Genomic DNA, 18,630 nt, shown 5'->3' with positions numbered 1-18,630 from the left:
TGCCAGTTGTTCTTGGGTGAATTCTCACAGCTGTACCGTCAGGGACAGTGGAGGGATGGTGGGAAGCAGGGAGAAGGGGGTCTTCAAAATTTCTTAGAGCATCATTGGAGTGAGAAGTATGATGTGACTATGGGATTTAGTGCATTTTCCAGTGATTGATTATGCGTAAATGATGTTAGAATTAGGGAAAAAGGGGAAGCCAGACAGGAGAGGAACAGAAATATTTATGGAACAAAGAAGAACACACAGAGGTAAGCATTGCATCTAGAAGTTGGAATGACGGGAAAGAGGAGAAGATGGAGTAAAGGTAACATTAGATAGAGAAGGGAAACTCACTGACTTTTAAAAGGCCAACACTGTGACGTTTAAACAGCAACACACTGATTTTCTTTGACCGAGAAATTTCAGGAGTCACAGATCCAGAAACACATTATCTTCCATATTCATATAACATGTTCACTTACTACTTGGTCAGAAAGATCTTTTTCATTTTGTCCAGAGATGTAATTGTCTGAAAGGAAAAACAGAACCAAAATAAGGACCTTAACCTGGGACTCCTGAAGCGTCTATGGATAGAATTCAGATGTCCATGAACTCGGATGGGGAGAAACCCTTCATTTTTACTATTCTCTAGCTCAAGTTGATGTTTCCTTCAATTATGAATGTTGACAGAAACCTCAGCATAGTGTTAGGAGCATCTGTGACTTTGTCATCAATGAAACAGATACTTTTGTATCACATTAGAGTTTCTGCAGAAATGTTGTTTTTGCTCATCACTTACCTCAAAATTATGATAGGTATCTGCCCAATTCTGTTATTTAGTGGGTTAATAAATAAGCACATACATGACTATATTACAAATGCATTTGTTTAAACATTTTGATAAGTATATTTCAGTGTAACTGATTTCCTTTGTGTTGTTCCGTATTTTATTTTATGCACGTAAACACATTATCTGAGTAGTGTTCCACAGACTTCAGCAGGTGAGATTCCCCCCTTAGACGCAGAAAGGGCATTCTATCTAAGACAACCCACTTGCTCCGAGGGCACGTGAGCCCACCCCTGTCCAAGGAAATGCTTAAAGCTTCTTGTATTTCTTCTTTGATGTGACTAAGGTAAGCAACCTACAGGCAACCCGGGGCCCGAATCCTGCAAGCAATACAGGTGTGCAAGAAAGGAGGGATTCCACTCTTCCTGTCAAAGGGGCTTGCTTCCCTAGTTTTATTTATAAATTTTAGAGGTAACACAAATTGATGAGATTCCTCTGAAAAATTAAAACATATTCAAATAACATATTATTATGTTTATAATTATATTCATAAAGGAAACAGATGTATAGAAATGACACTTAGGACACCTGCCCTGGGTCAGGGGTGACTTAAACTGTTCACCGAGTTGACAAACACTCATTTCAACGCTCATGTCCTCAGTGTACCCATCTTTTCAGTAGGTGTATTGGTCCCAAACCCAGTTGGAATCAGGAAAGCTTAAGCATGAAGATACAAACATCCATTTGCTTAAAGCAATTGTACTTTCCTACATCGTCTGCGCCATCTTGTACATGCAACGCTCTCGTGACTATTCCGTCCAAATGGACAGACGGCAATGAGGGTGAAAAAATAGGAAAGCTCCAGAGCTCTGGTGTTTGTGTGTTTCCAACAAAGGACGCACCTACCCAACTCTGTGTCTCTCACGCAGCTACATTGTGGAGCTTCTAGCAGATGGCTCTGCCACGTCAGGCCCACAGCTGTGTGTTTCTGGCACAAGAATAATGTTTGAATTCTGTACAGAAATTTTGTAAGATATGTTTCTTGTTGCCTTTTCATGAATTTTATTTGGTAATTTTTTCAAACCATAAAGAGTCTGGAGACCATATTGAGAAAATGCTGGCAAGAGAAAGCTATTTGTTAGCTAGCCAGATTTATTTAAAGAGGATCAATCGCATCTAATTCCTGGAAGAGAAACAGCCATTGGCACCCATTGTGCATCCCAACAACTCAGAGCTTGAACTGCAGCCGCTCGGTGTTTCCTCTCCTGCTCTCTTGCAATTAAAATTCTTACCAAGCCAGGTAGGACAGAACATTTCTCTAGGAAACTCAGAGGAGGCTAGAACTTAAGTGTCTAGGGCAGTGGTCCCCAGACTTTTTGGTACCAGGGACCAGTTGCATGGAAGGCAGTTTTTTCCACGGATGGGGGGTTTGGGGGGCGGGATGGTTCAGGCGGTAATGCGAGCGATGGGGAGCATTGGGGAGCGGCAGATGAAGCTTCCCTCGCCCACCGGCCGCTCACCTCCTGCTGTGCAGTCCAGTTCCTAACAGGCTGCGGACCAGTACCAGTCTGAGGCCGGGGTGGGTTGGGGACCCCTCGTCTAGAGCACTCAGTCTCTGAGTATATCCAACACATATCATTTCAAACGGAGGAGGAAAAAAAGTAGAAAGCACAGAAGTTTTTGATCTAATAAGGTACAGTGTTGCCTGACTTTATAGAAGTGGCACCGTGTCATTTCTGGGTCCATTGTGAAGGGCTTCTGCCATCTTTATTCTAGGAACATCCTGGATAAAAGTGTAGGACAGTTCCTATGTTCCCTATACTCCGGATCCCTACAGGGAAGTTTAAACCTTGCACATGGGGTGTGTGTGTGTATGTGTATGTGACCGACCCCAATTTTGTTTCAGCTGGGGAATTACTGACTTTTCCAAGCTAACCCAGCAAGTCAGAGTAAACCAGACGTAAGACACAGGCCTCTCTAATTCCAACCACATGTATAATTCAGCAGGACCCACTGATATATTGAAAGAATACTGAACTGGCCACTTTCTTTCAAACAGAGATATAAACCACTGTGTGGGCTTTAAGACTTTTTTGTTTGTTTTTAAAGAAAATGCACACTTTCTCTCAAACCCTGTCATTTCTGCTAGTTCCCTTAATCCTCAATTTCGTGTCTGAAATAAATTTAGGGTAGTTTCCACTATGTTGTTGAAAGGCCCCTGGGACTGCTACTGTTATCAGAGAAAGGGGTCCAGTGCCATTCAGGGTGTTATTCAATAGTGTGTCAGGCTGTCTGCAGCTGGCAGCTGGCACTCACTCCGGGCAGTTCATAGGACCCATTCTTCTGATTGACAGTACCCTGTACCCCGGGTCAGTGCTTCAGCAGCTGTGCATGGGAGCAGATTCCTCTGCCTCCCATTTGATGGATAAACCAGAAGAATCTGGCAGTGAGATCCATATTAATGGCAGTGGGCAGCTTTCCCTTTCATGATTTTCTTGCTTTTTCATTTTGTTTGAGATTGAATCTGAAAGTGAACTTTGTTCCACCCCGTAGCCTATGGCAGCGAGCAAATGAGATGAAACTGCACAGAGACATAGCATGCATACTGCACACACCAAAAGCAGATGTATGAAAAATGGAAATGACAAGGGTGGTTGGGTTTCTTTTTATAGGAACTGAGCTTCCCCCAAAGAGTTTTTGAGGGAGACCGTGTGGAGGAGAATGTGCTGGAGTTTTAGTAATCCTACACAACCAGCTTTCCTGGAGAAAAATGAAAGCGAGCTCTGAAGTACCCAAGCAGACTTGAAGGGCAAGGAAGGAAAAACCATGTTGGCAACCACGACTCAAATGCCCACGTTTGCTGGGTGCAGTGTTTTGTTTTGCTAGAAATCCATAGGCTTTGTGGACTCGGTGTTAGAACAGAAATCCAAAATCGCTAGTGATAACTGTCTGAACAAGAACAGAAGTCACCTGATACATCTCCATCCTCCTCCCCATCCCGTTCCACCCAGATTCCACGGCCAGGGAGGCAACTTTGGGGGCAGGAGTAGGCAAGGTACCTTTTGTTTGTAATGAAATTCACTATAAAATATTCCCATCCTTCTCATGATCTTACATTCCTGCTACTTCTTTTGAGATATTTTCTTCCGTTCTGTGGCTTGTCTTCTTATTCTCTTGACACTGTCTTTCACAGAGCAGAAGTTTTTAATTTTGATCAAATCCAGCTTATCAATTCTTTCTTCCATGGAGAGTGCCCTTGATGTTGTATCTAAAAAGTCATCACCACACCCAAAGTCATCTAGGTTTTCTGTGGTATCTTCTAGGAGTTTTATAATTTTGCATTTTACATTGACATCCATTTTGAGTTAATTTTTGTGGTAGTTGTAAGGTCTGTATCTAGATCCTTTTTTTTTTTTTTTTTTTTTTTTTTTTTTTTTGCGGTACGTGGGCCTCTTGCTGTTGTGGCCTCTCCCGTTGCGGAGCACAGGCTCCGGACGCGCAGGCTCAGCGACCATGGCTCACGGGCCTAGCCGCTCTGCGGCATGTGGGATCTTCCCGGACCAGGGCACGAACCCGTGTCCCCTGCATCGGCAGGCGGACTCTCAACCACTGCGCCATCAGGGAAACCCTAGATCCATTTTTTTTTTTTTTTTTAATGTAGATGTCCAGTTATCCCCACATCGTTTGTTAAAAAGACTATCTTTTCTCCATTGTATTGCCTTTGTTAAAGATCAGTAGACTGTACTTATGTGGGTCTATTTCTGGGTGCTGTATTCTGTTCCGTTGATCTACTGATATATTCTTTTGCCAATACCACCCTGTCTTGATTATTGTAGCTTTGTAGTAAGTCTTGTCATCAGATAGTGTCAGACTTCCAACTTTGTTCTTCCTCAATATTGTGTTGGCTTTTCAGGGTCTTTTACCTTCCATATCAACTTTGGAATCAGTTTGTCGATATTCACAAAATAACTTGTCAGGAATATTCTTGCTACTTCTTTAACCTGGAATGTCTCACAATGACATAGCTTAGAGAATTTTTTTTAATGAATTCTAATGTCCAGCTCTCCCCCTAAAGGATTCTGTTGTAATTAGGCTGGGATGGGTGGGCTCACCAGTACTGTTTAAAGATTACCATAGGGATTCTAAGATATCACCAGGGTTGAAAATCATTGCACTTGTTTTCATCATTATTTTAACAACGGTAATGCCAATACATTTCTTAAAATTTGTTTGGAAAGGCATGGCTTTGGCAGAATGTTCTCAGGAGGTGTGCCTTCTGTCTATATCTGCATCGCTACGCAGTTTCCAGATTTTCCTTATTTCCTGTGGCCATCACTCTGCAGTGAGATGCCTGGCCTGCCTCAGACAAAATCTTGGAGCAGGAAAATTTTTTTCTTATGATGTGGAGTCCACATTCTCCCCTTTTACCTTTCACAACAATTTTTAAAGGAAAAATTTTATAAAATTTTTATCAATTTAAAGGAAAAATTCTCATAGAAATCTTCAGTTATGACCTTATTTTAACATTTCAGTCAGTTACTAGATATCAAATGCTCATAACATCTGCACTCAGAACCCTTGCTGTGTCCGTATTTCCTCTGCTCCTGCCCTGCCAGCCCTTTCTCCTTTCCTCTTTCTCCCTTTCCCTGTAGTCTCTTCTTTCACGTCTCTTTCTTCCTCTCATCCTTCTCTTCTCCATTGTTCTGTCCTCTCTCTTGGGTCACCTGTCTGCTTTTACACCCTTCCATAAATTCCTTTCCTCATCTGTTTTGCTACTATCATCTTCCCACCTTACCTTCATCTACATTTCTTGGTCCAAGATGCTGTTCTCAGTGAGGCTTCAAGCAGGCAGTTTAACTTGCTAATTTACTCTAATTGGGAGAGGAGGGCAGATTTGAATGAATTAAACTCTGATTTAATCACAGAAAGAGGCCATGTATGGACTGTACACGGGGTTGGCCACCTACTTGTGATGTGGCCTTGGAGAGATTGTTCAGCCACTCTGTGCCTCAGTTTCCCCATCAGTAAAACAGGGATCTGGTAGCGTCTGCCTCATGAGGCTTGTTGTATCGATCAAGTTAATGTGTGTTTCATTCTCCTGTACTTAGCACGCAGTAAGTGCTCATTAAACGTTAGATATGAGTATTAGTGCCCCTTGTAAGGTTTGAGAGTAACCCTCCTGATAGGAAGGAAAAAGATTGCATTCACAAACAGATGAGAACAATTTATAATTTACACACCTGTTGGATGCCATTGCTATTCTATTGTGTAAGCCAAACTTTCCCTTGCTAACACTACTAATTTGCTGATAAATTCTTGTGTTCATAACCCAGATGAGTTTCCATTTGAACAGTTTTTTAGAGTATAGCTATTCTCGTGTGTCCACCATGAAACGAAGCAGCTGAAATTTGTTAATCTGGGTGTGACTAGTCCGTGCACCATATAATTCTGAACAATAGATGCTCTGTCTAGTCCTCTCCTGTCTACAGGACAGTCCTGCAAGAAATGCACATGGTTTTGGGCTATTTTGGCTATTGACAAGCAGGAAAAAGACAGGTGGGGTTGCAGCTGAATCATTGGTTCTTTGGTCTATGTTTAGGTAAGAGTATATCCCATCACCTTTTCCAGACTTAATAGTATTTTGTTACATGAAAAAATAACACCTGTTACAAACTCCCTAACCACAAAAAGGAAACACTAACCAAAGGGCAGAGGGGAGGAGAGTTGATTGTGCGCGTTCTCCTTCCCTATTCAGTTCAGTGAGTTTTCACTAAGAGCTACAGAGATTCTCCTAGAACCCTGCTCTCCACTCTCATAGCACCTCCTCACCTCCCAACAACCATCATCACTGCACCCTGAACCTCTGGATTCCATGAAACCTTAAGGTGCTGAAGGCCCAGGAGCAGTGATATCTTCCTCCTCTCCCACCCCCTTCTTCCCCAAGTGAAGGACTCACCAGGCACATGGTAAAATAGGGAGAAATTTGGAGTTTTACAGTGAGATGGGGATTGTTTGGGGTGCCTATCCTTTCCTGCAAAAACATGTATAGTCTCACAAAAACATTTTTTAGGAATCCCCTTCTTTGGCTATAGGACTAGCTCAGGTGAGATATTGGTAATCATCTAATCTAAGATATAAGTAGGGGACCAACCATTTTGGTTGGCCCAGGACTGAGAGATTTCCTGGAACATGTGAAGTTCATTGCTAAAACAGAGATAGTCCTGGGGCCCTTGGGGTGGTTGGTTATCCTAGAAATAAGAACTACATACCGGAGAGAATTATTTCACTTAGCTATGAAAAAAAAAAAAAGATCCCCATGTTAATAGATACATAAAGGTGAAATGTACTCTAGGGTATATAAAATGTTTGCTAATTTCCACTGTAGCCTATGTTCATTCAGATCTCCTCTAAAACCTTGCCCCACTTCCCATCCCTATACAAACAAGTCCTCAGCTTAGCAAGTAAAACTTCCACTTCTGTGTTGAAGGGTGTTGTGTTAGTTATCTATTGTTGCATAACAGATTACTCCAAAATTTAGTGGCTTAAAAGAGTAATAATTATTGATTACCCCATGGTTTCAGTTGGTCTGGGAATTCAGACAGTGCACAGCAGGGAAGGCTTATATCTGTTTCACATGTCTGGGGTCTCATTGGGAAGACTCACAGTCCGGAGGACTGAAGTCATATGAAAGCTTGGCAGAGGCTGAAAGATCTCCTAAGCTGGCTCAGTCCTGTGGCCTCTCCATAGGGCTGCTTGAGTGTCCTCACAACATGGCAGCTTGCTTCCCCCTATAGCTAGTGACCTGAGCAAACACGGTACAAAAGAAAGTGCATTTTATGACTTAGCTTTGGAGTCCACACGCCATCACTTTCACTGCATTCTAATCATTAGAAGTGAGTCGCTAGGTGCAGCCCACATTTAAGGGGAGAAGTCAGCGCTACTTTATGAAGGGAGAAGTGTCAAATTTATGGACAAATTTTAACACCACCAGTAATTTGTAGTGAACAAATTACCTTGAGCATGAAACATTGGTGGTGGTGTGAGGATGCCAAAAAACTTCCTGAAATGCTGGCTTCCAGTTTAAAAGTAATAATAATACAGTATTTTACAATAATGGCGTACTTGTATTCCAGACATTGCTGTAAACACCTCACCTGCATTCTCTTGTTTAAAATGCACAGCAAACTCATGAGCTGGTACTCTGATTATCTCTGTTTGCTGATGAAACTGAGGCCACAGAGAGGTTAAGTAATTTCCCTTAGGCCACACAGTAAGGGCTAGAGCTGGGATTCAAACACACAACAAGCCAGCTTCAGAACCCCTTTGCTATATGTGATCACCTTACAGTGACTTTTCTTTAAAATATAAGAAAACAAGGTTTGTGATTTTGTTTTATTAGATTATTTTATGGCTGTTAGTCTAGTGGTATTTATAAAAATTCTATCCTCCATACAGCTTCTGTTTTATTTTATGTCAGACAACTTTGGTCATAGTAAGAAATTACATTTTGAAAGGAATAATCTAGAGTTTGCAAGTTATCCAAAACCTTTTGGGAATGGGGAAGACTGCCCTGTCCATCACAAATGATAGTTTTGTGAGCATTAGGAAACAATGAATGAAAGAATTATGAAATCTGTAACACTCTCTAGAGTTAATATACGCTAACTGTATAAGATGGCATCTTTATTTTCTTTTCTATGTTTCTGCCTCGCAACCTGAACCAAAACAGAATGACATTAGGGTAATTTGGAGAGTCACTATCAATTTGGATTCAGCTCATGAAGACTCCTGGGGTTTTCTCTACTGCATGTTTTTCTAGAGTAATTTTTTTTTTCACCTGCTTCCCAGGGTCCTATGAACTTACCAGGTAAATGTCAGTGAGACCAAGAAAGCCCGAAGGTACTTAATGTTTATTAGTGAGTGGGCCCCCATCCAAGGGCTCACAGCCTCCCTCACCAAGGCATGTTATTGTACACAATTGGCTGTGGCTGGAAGCTGCGATGGCTGAGGAGGTGTGGTAGAACCACCCAAAACCTAAAGATGAACATGGGCATGAGGGAGTTAATTAGGTACAAAAGAAAATCACAGTTTCAGGGGAGAACTGGCAGAACAGACCAACCATGCAAACTGTGTATTTTATTGAACAAATACATAGCACTTACTATGTGCCAGGAACTATTTTAAATGCTTTTCAAATATTGACTTAATTATCATCATGACAGCCTCGTGAAGTCACGGCTATTTATGGGTGTTATTTTATAGATGGAAATTTATTCAAAAGCCCAGAGCAGTTAAGTTACTTGCCCAAGGTCATAGGACTCATGAGCACTGGGGCTGGGATTCTCATCTGGGGAATTTGACTCCCGAATACCTGTGTGCATCCACTCTGCAATGTTTCCCCATAATTTGCCTGAGAGATGGGTCTGTTGCAGAGGATCCCATCACCACTGATCTCACAATAAAAGCCATACTCTCAATCCGAATGTATAGGTAGGCATTTCCCATAGAGAAATACTCAGGGAGAAAAAAAATACTCTTTAGTTAACCAAATGTCAGTAGCTAAAAACTCTAGCCCGAATTGATATATTGCAGCATGCTGTCTGATATTTCCCAGATGTGTGGGTATAATATTAGAAGAGCATTTAATGTAATAATCCCTTTGGCATTCAAGTAGGGGTGACAGGAACTCTTTAAGGCTGTGTAAACAGTGCACACAGGTGTTAGAAAAACAGCTGTGAAGAAAGACCAGGCTTTTTCGGAGAGAGAAATGGTACAATAAAAGGGCTCTAACCTTATGTTTCTAGGCTTATGACCTTTGTTTCATTAGATGCACCTTTAACTGTGATAAACATCCACTTAAATGAATATCATTTCCTTACAATTACCGAAGGGTCATACATAATACACTAAGTTCCCCTGGCAGCCTATGTGTTAGTCATGCATATTTCATGAGCGGTTTTATTCCCCAAGTCACTTTCAAGCAATGCTCAATCCCATGGCTTTGGTGCCTAGGAAATAAAGGTCTTGTGCGTAAAGAGATCTCAGAGCAATTATTGTAGCTCTGTACTCTATCAAGGAGTGCATCCGAATGACCTGCCTGCAACATCTGACCAGCACATTATCAATTTTCTTCTTAATATACATGATTCCTCTTATTTATCAGTGGATCTGGGAAACGTGTTCTTCTGATTCTATTTGTGCAATGTAAATTGTTTGCATGATACTGAGTGATATAAGGCGATCGGCCCTAAAGAGAATACTTGTAGCAAGCTAATGAATGTAAATAGAAAAAAAAAAAAAGCCTTGTCCTCATGCCTACAACATGCTCAATACTTGCGGAGCAGCAAAAAATAGATCACGGTCCACGGAGCGTGGTCAGGCAATCTGAGTGGTCTACATCTGTTTGTACAATGTGATGTTTTCCCCAGCTGCATCAGCTGGTGGGAAATAAAGGGTTGGAATGATAATAAGCAGAAAGGAAGTTTGCAGTAACAGTGAAATATAAGCCTCTTTATAGTCTCAGTATCTTTTGTGGGCAATTTTCCTTTTTCTCTTTTCAAGACTACTGAGTTCATCAAGACAGCTTCATCTTTTTCCCATCTCCCACCACACTTGGAATGTGATCGAAGAAACGTGAATCTCATCTGCCAGCTTTTTGCAAGTCGACTTGCTGAGTTAGATAAAACTACATACAATTTACTTTTAAAAGATTTTGCCTTTGGAAACATTACCCATGCAGAAAGTAGCTTCCTGGTCTTTTGCCCCTGAAAACTGCCACCCCCCGCCGCCATCTGCTATATTTCATTTACTTTCAAATGATAAGATCTGGGCCAGGTTAGGGTCAAGTTATTTTAATCATACCTGTTGGTTCAACATCCTACCTTCCCACTCCATCCTGCCCCAAACAGGTTTGGGGTGAAGCCTTTGTTCTGCATTTTCCAAGGTTCCGTAGGGGTGGGAGTGACTGTAAGGGGAGAGAAAGAGAGAGGTTTCCTCTGAAACCAGCTAAATTAATATTTATGTTGTTAAAATATTAGAGAAGCCACAGAATATTCTTAATCTAAAAAGGTTATAATTATCTTTAAAATGGTGGCAGCCATTGAAATGTAAATCCTAACGCTGGGGAGAGGGCTCGTGTTCCTGGTGCCTGGGGCTGCCTGCCCGGCTGCCACAGCTGCAATTGATCATTCCGAATCAAAGGGAGAGGGAGACATCTCTGGTGGCACAACCCGGGGCGGGAAGCTAACAGAGAAAGATGCTCTGTTCTTTGGGTCTGTTATCAAAAAAATGAGCCCGAATGCGTTTCAAATCTCTCTTCTGTTGAATTTGCAGCCCTTCAAAGCACACCCACAGTAAATAAAGTTTTCAACACCCACAGACTCTAAAAGATTCATTGAAAATTCCTCTGAATTAAGCAGCCTCTCTCTCCTTTCTTCCCTCCCTGTCTCTCTCCCTCTCTCTTTACCAAGGCCAGCACAGTTTGAAACAAATGTGAATGAGATGATGAAATACAGGGCATATTTAAACTACTTTAATGCTTTCGTTAATCGTAGAGTTATTTTTTGGCCCACACTGCTAAAAAGTGAATGTGTTGGTTCCATTGTTAAAGAAGGCCCCCTGGTCTAAGAAGAGAATAAGACGGCAAGGAAGAGAAAACGGGTGATAACACAGGGATCAGAAGTGTCAATCCCATGTGTCAAGCTGAGTCACAAGGCCGAGGCTTCAGGAGTTCACCAACAAATGATAGGAGACAACTGGAATCTTCCCTAGGCCCTGAATATTACTAACTGTGTAGACATTTCTCAAGGTCCATTAAATTCTATTTGACGTACATTAAAAAAGATTTAATCACAGATGCCACTCAGCTAACTAACCCATTAATCTAGCTGTTTTTCCTAAGAAAATTGTATTTAGAAAGGTCTTTTTTTCTCAATTTAATTTAGTCATCCTTTTAAATTTCATGTATTTATCATGTAAATGTGCCTTATTTGCAAAAGAAAAGCACAGGATTCAATGAAATAAATAGTTATTTCATTAAAATGGATACAAAAAACCCTGTGATTAGGGTAATTAATTTGCACACTAAAAGCTATCTTCCTGGTTCAGATCATTAATATTGATGGCCTTCGATTTTGTTCTCAGTAACGTTCCTTGAAATATACTCAGGACCGGCACCAGGGCCGAAAGAGCAGCCATCGGAACACGGTAAAGATGAGGCATCAGTGAGCGTTTGGGGCCAGCACCCTTCCCTCTCCTTCAGCCAGTAAATAGCACACAACTTGGAGATCTGTGTCCTGAAATAAACTGGGCTAGTTCTGTCTGAATAGGCTGCTGTGGTTTATCTTATCTCAAATGTCAGTTATTGATGCCTGGCACTTACTGACGTGTCTCCTTTTGGAGGAGGAAAAGACATTTAAATTGCAAAATAACATTACAGGAGATTATGTCTGGGTACCACATACTGTTATGCACAGTACTGCCAGATAACAAGGCAAAGTCTGTCAATATACCTTTCTCTCTGGTTAGATTTTCATCTGCATATTATGCAAATGGCTTGGAGCACGTTGCCACTTTGATAGCTCTCTGCCACAAGTTTGAGTCAAGGCACATATTTTGTTTCTGTTCTGTTCAGCAGATGTATTCCATCAAAGACCTTCTAGGAAAGGTGTCATATCAATGTGGTGCACTATCAAATGCAGCTGTAGGCTGCCCGCATATGAAAATCGAATCCTGGAACAATTTGAGATTGCCTCAACTAGCTGTGTCAGCATGCTCAACGTTCCTGGTGATAGAAGACGAATTCACATTCTGCACGAGATACGTGTGAGAGCAAACAGAATCCTAGTGCAATACAGGAGCCATTTGGTATTTAAGTTGCGTTTCAGGCTTGGCTGACAGAGATGTTGCTAATGCTTTCTAATTACAGATAGGAATGTGATTCGTGAGATTGGTTTTCGTTTTTTTCCAACTGCTGCTTTTTATTTCTTTATTTTCTGACACATTGCACTTGAAGTTCCCCTTGCAAGTTGCCCAGAGTTAGCCTCTGCTACCTTGACACTTACTTTAGACCACTGTAACTCTTCCAAATGTAAGGACTCCAGAACAGAGGTGTTTAACGAGCTCCTTTGTTGTTCTGGTGTCTGAAGAGCTTGGGTGAGCATTTTAACACTTTTATTGAGTGCAAATTCTGTGGCAGTTTCTGTCCCACCTCACATCTTGAGAGTGGGAGCTCCATCTCTGGTCCTGCACTCTCCTTGCCTTTTAAACTGTTTTCGAGCTCTTAGTTCTATAGTTTGAACAGCAAGAAAATGATTCAGGTACAGCTTCAGAGATATCTGTATGTTCTGTGCCAAATAAAACAACAACAAAAAAAACTAGTCATAACTCTCTGAACCAAAAAAAAAAAAAAAAAAGGAGGGTGGAGGTGGGGAGGGAACAAAACGGAAGTTTTCTAAATCGACTGCTAGACTCCTCACGGGGGCTTCTTTGCCCATCTTGTTTTGTGCAGTGCTTCCAGTGGGGCTCTCTAGGTGCTGTGGAATAAGACAGGGCACTGCTGCAGAAGGCAACGTGCTAATTAAAAAGAGGAACACACCACAAATCTGCTCGTTATTATTCATGGCAAGTGTGCAGCAAATCACTTAGCTGTTTGCTTTTAAAATAAAAGCTTTTTTTTTCCACCCCATTTTTCCTTTCCTTTCTTTTTTTTCTTTCCTTTTCTCTTTTGTTTCTTTTCTCCCCACACCGCTTGTTTAAAAAGACATACATGGTCTCAAAGACTTTTTCTAAAGAATGACATTGAAAAGACATTGCCGCAAGGTTTGGTAGAGCAAAAGCCTGGATCATTTGTACTGTTTAATGTCATGCCTTCCCACCCCCTTTTTTTTAAAACAGCTATTCACCCATTACAATATGCTTTCTATGATATGCTTCCTTTAACCGGCTCCAGATTAACAAGTAGGTGAGATGAGTAAGGAGTATTATTCCAGGGTTTTTTTCATTTTCTGTTTTTAAGCATTAAGAAGGAAAGGTAATAAGAAAAGCAGTTTTCTGTAACCCAGATACCCAAATGCTGACATTGGAAAGCATTTGTTGCCTGATTGTTAAGTCATGTTCACATTTATTAAGATGCCAGCCACTACATGAAGGAGAAATATCATTATTTTAGAAGCAACACATCATTCAACACTCCCTCCCCCAAACAAAATCTAAATTCAAACCCCATAAACTTGGACTTCAGGATTCCAGTACCTTACAGGAGGCAAACATAGCATAATGGGCAATGGCTTTTGTTAACAAACACTACCCTTCTCTAGTTGCCTTTCTGAAACATATCACCATAAGGAAGTTGTTCAGTTTTCAGATTTATATAATCCTTTTCTTCTAAGGCATCTAAGAAGCTTATAAATGATCAGTCCACCCACACACTTCATCACTGTCCCTGGTGTTGGGATTCTTATTTTCCAAGTGTGGTGGCTCAAGATTATAAAGGTTACACGGCTTCTTCAAGAAGAACAGAGGAATAAGAATCCTCAGATAACTACTTGTGCCATTAGATTTTGGGGACTTGGGAAGCCATTTCAATATTGTATTTTTTTCAGGCAAGGATGCTTAAATAAAATATACAAGATCTTTTGGATGGTAATTCAGTTTGCTGGATGAAAGATCCACTGGTAGTTATGAGGTTACCGTCTAGACTCACAAAAAGTATCCAACTTTGACTCAAAAAGGGTATTTTTATATAGAAAGATAAAGCTGAGCTGTTAGGCATTGGAATTCCCCAGCCATTCACAAATGGGCTGCATTACTTGAGGCTATGGTTCTATGTCCCTGCTGGGATGACTTCATTCCAGCTGCTGGGGTGTCCGGCTGACCCCTACTTTTTACAACAAAGTTGTGGTACGGTATGTTTGGTAGACTGGCTGGATTGCATGAATTTTCTTTTAGCGATTTTGTCCTACTCCTTGATGTTATTCAGTAGGATACATGGGTTACACAAGGAACTGGATAAGGTGGTAGTTATAGCTCCAAAGGGCTTTGGAGGTTTCACAGCTTTTATCTATTTATTTGGAACCAGAGTATGCTGCTGTGTTAATAACATCCTGATAGGTTGAACAATTGAGGAAATCTCTATTTTAAAGCAAGTGCTTGTTTCTTCTCTCAGCTCTTGATTAGTTGCCGAGGGATAAAATCTTCATTCTACCGAATATCTTATTTCCCCTTGTTAAGGGCTGAAGCATACTCCCCCCCCCACCCCAATAATTCATATATTGAAGTCCTAACCCCTGTTGCATCAAAATGTGACTGTATGGAGATAGAGCCTTTCTTTAAAGAGGCGATTCAGTTAAAATAAGGCTGTTAGGATTGACCTTAATCTAATAAGATTGGTGTCCTTATAAAAAGAGAAAATATGGACACACAGAGACATACTAAAGATCTGTCCACGCAGAGGAAAGTCCATGTGAAGAGGCAGCAAGAGTTTGGCCATCTGTAAGCCAAGGAGAATGGCCTCAGAGGAAACCTACCCTGCCAGCACCTGGATCTTGGGCTTCCAACCTCTTGTGCTATAAAAAAAAAATTTCTATTGTTTAAGCCACCCAGTCTGTGGTATTTTATGATGGCAGCCCTAGCAAATTGATGCATCTTTCTTGGACGGTATGGGCTACATTTTGTTTGATTGTACAAAATCTCCGTTAAAATTAAAATCTTAATTGGATACTGATGAGTAATCCATACAGTTCGCCACACCTCACAAATGGCCATCAATGTTAATTTTAGTTTGAGAAATGAGAAAACTGCTTCTGTGATGCTAATCTTCAAATGTACCTTTATTTTATTGGCTACAAAACCCTTCTAATTTTCTTCTTGGCAGTCTTATATTCAAGAGGATTTATAAAGCTATTTTGAATTTTAAAAATGAGGCATGTGTATAAATTTTATTTTTCCTTAATTGACTCTTGATAAACCCACACAAATATGGTCACCTTATCTTTGACAAAGGAGGCAAGAATATACAATGGAGAAAAGACAACCTCTTCAATAGGTGGTGCTGGGAAATCTAGATAGCTACATGTAAAAGAATGAAATTAGAATACTCCATAATACCATATACAAAAATAAACTCAAAATGCATTAAAGACCTAAATGTAAGGCCAGACACTATCAAACTCTTAGAGGAAAACATAGGCAGAACACTCTATGACCTAAATCACAGCAAGATCCTTTTTGACCCACCTCCTAGAGAAATGGAAATAAAAACAAAAATAAACAAATACGACCTAATGAAACTTAAAAGCTTTTGCAAAGCAAAGGAAACCTTAACCAAGATGGAAAGACAACCCTCAGAATGGGAGAAAATATTTGCAAACAAAGCAACTGACAAAGGATTAATATACAAGCAGCTCATGCAGCTCAATATCAAAAAAAAACAAACAACCCAATCCAAAAATGGGCAGAAGACATAAATAGATATTTCTCCAAAGAAGACATACAGATGGCCAACAAATACATGAAAAGATGCTCAACATCACTAATCATTAGAGAAATGCAAATCAAAACCACAGTGAGGTATAATCTCACACCAGTCAGAATGGCCATCATCAAAAAAATCTACAAACAATAAATGCTGGAGCAGGTATAGAGAAAAGGGAACCCTCCTGCACTGTTGGTGGGAATGTAAATTGATACAGCCACTATGGAGAACAGTATGGAGGTTCCTTAAAAAGCTACAAATAGAACTACCATATGACCCAGCAATCCCACTACTGGGCATATACCCTGAGAAAACCATAATTCAAAAAGAGACATGTACCACAATATTCATTGCAGCACTATTTACAATAGCCAGGACATGGAAGCAACCTAAATGTCCATCAACAGACGAATGGATAAGGAAGATGTGGCACATACATGCAATGGAATATTACTCAGCCATAAAAAGGAACGAAATTGAGTTATTCATAGTGAGGTGGATGGATCTAGAGTCTGTTATACAGAGTGAAGTAAGTCAGAAAGAGAAAAACAAATACCGTATGCTAACACATATATGTGGAATCTAAAAAAGTGGCACTGATGAACCTAGTGGCAGGGCAGGAATAAAGATGCAGACATAGAGAACGGACTTGAGGACACAAGGGGAGAAGGGGAAGCTGGGGTGAAGTGAGAGAGTATCATTGACATATATACACTACCAAATGTAAAATAGATAGCTAGTGGGAAGCAGCCACATAGCACAGGGAGATCAGCTCGGTGCTTTGTGACCACCTAGAAGGGTGGGATAGGGAGGGTTGGAGGGAGGCCCAAGAGGGAGGGGATATGGGGATATATGTATACATATAGCTGATTCACTTTGTTGTACAGCACAAACTAATACAACATTGTAAAGCAATTATACTCCAATAAAGATGTGAAAAAAATGTCAAAAACACTCTTAATATACAGATGGAATTTACTCCATTAAACTGAAAAGGCTATAATCACTAGAGATGTAATAATAATACTGATCCTATTTTAATTTATAATTTTGTTTATCATGGATTTTTTGCATTAATTCTGCTCTTAAGAATATTTCATTAACTTTATTTTTTTTTGATTACTGAGTTTTTTGTGTCTCTTAAATTTTGCTCCTGAGTGCCTCACTTGCCTCATCCCAGCCCTACTCCTGAATGTGTAGACACAAGGATGTTTCAGTCATATCTAGCCACTTCTTTTCTATTTCCACAGCCCATGCGTTCATTTCCCTGGACTTTCCCCCAGAATTTAGCCAAAGCATGGTTTAAAGATTAACTCTAAGAGCTAGGAAACATGTGGGTGTTATTTTACCACCTACAATGTTCCAAGAGATCTTTAAGTCATTTCATTTGTAGTTCTTGTAAAGAAGGAGATTATTGGCTGAACTTTTGACAGTTTCATAAGTGGGAAAAGGCCAAGATTAGCGTTATGATAAAGTTGGCATCAAAAGGGAAAAGGAGACTCTCCAGGGATAGGGGGTGGGTGGGGCAGGGAAGAGGTAAAATGAAAATGAAAAAGCACTAACAGAGAAAATCACTGTAAAGTTGAGAACTAAGCAGACACAGAATTCCTTCCTGTTCTAAATGTTGAGAAATGCTATGTAAGTTACGGGAATAGCAATTGTTGTCAAGGGTGTGGAGTAACAGGAACCCTCATATTCTGCAGGTGGGAGTATAAATAGGGAAACACCTCTTTGATGAGAATTTTGGCAACATATATTAAGGTTTGAATTACGCATGACCTGTGATTCAGAAATTCTACTCCTATGTACGAAGCCCAAAGTAATTCTTGCACTTGTGAACAGAGAGATATATAGAAATGTTCACTATAGCATTTACTGTAATAGCAACAAGATAAGAAAGAACCCAAATGCTACCCTTGGGAGATAGATAATAAATTATGGTATAGTCATAGAAGGAAAATGTACAGTAGGTAAAAGTGAATGAATTAAATATAACTGTATGGATAAAGATAAATCTCAAGAACAAAGCTGAAAATATTGGTGAAGATGTGCAGAAATTGGAACCATTGTGCCATGCTGGCAGGAATGTAAAATGGTACAGCTGCTGTGGAAGACACTATGGTGATTCCTCCAAAAATTAAATGTGATGGTTAATCTGATGTATCCACTTGACTAAGCCAAAAGATGCCCAGATAGCTGTAAAACATTATTTCTGTGTGTGTTTGTAAGGTTATTTCTGGAAGAGATTAGCATTTGAATTGGTAGAGTGAGGAAAGAAGATGCCTCTCACCAACGTGGGTGGGCATCATCCAGTCTGTTGAAGGCTGAGTAGAAGAAATAGTTGGAGGAAGGGAGAATTTGCTTTATTTGAGCTGGCACATTATTCTTT

Source organism: Pseudorca crassidens, chromosome 3, assembly GCF_039906515.1.
Source record: "Pseudorca crassidens isolate mPseCra1 chromosome 3, mPseCra1.hap1, whole genome shotgun sequence".
NCBI lineage: Eukaryota > Metazoa > Chordata > Mammalia > Artiodactyla > Delphinidae > Pseudorca > Pseudorca crassidens.
This window is presented reverse-complemented; position numbering follows the sequence as displayed.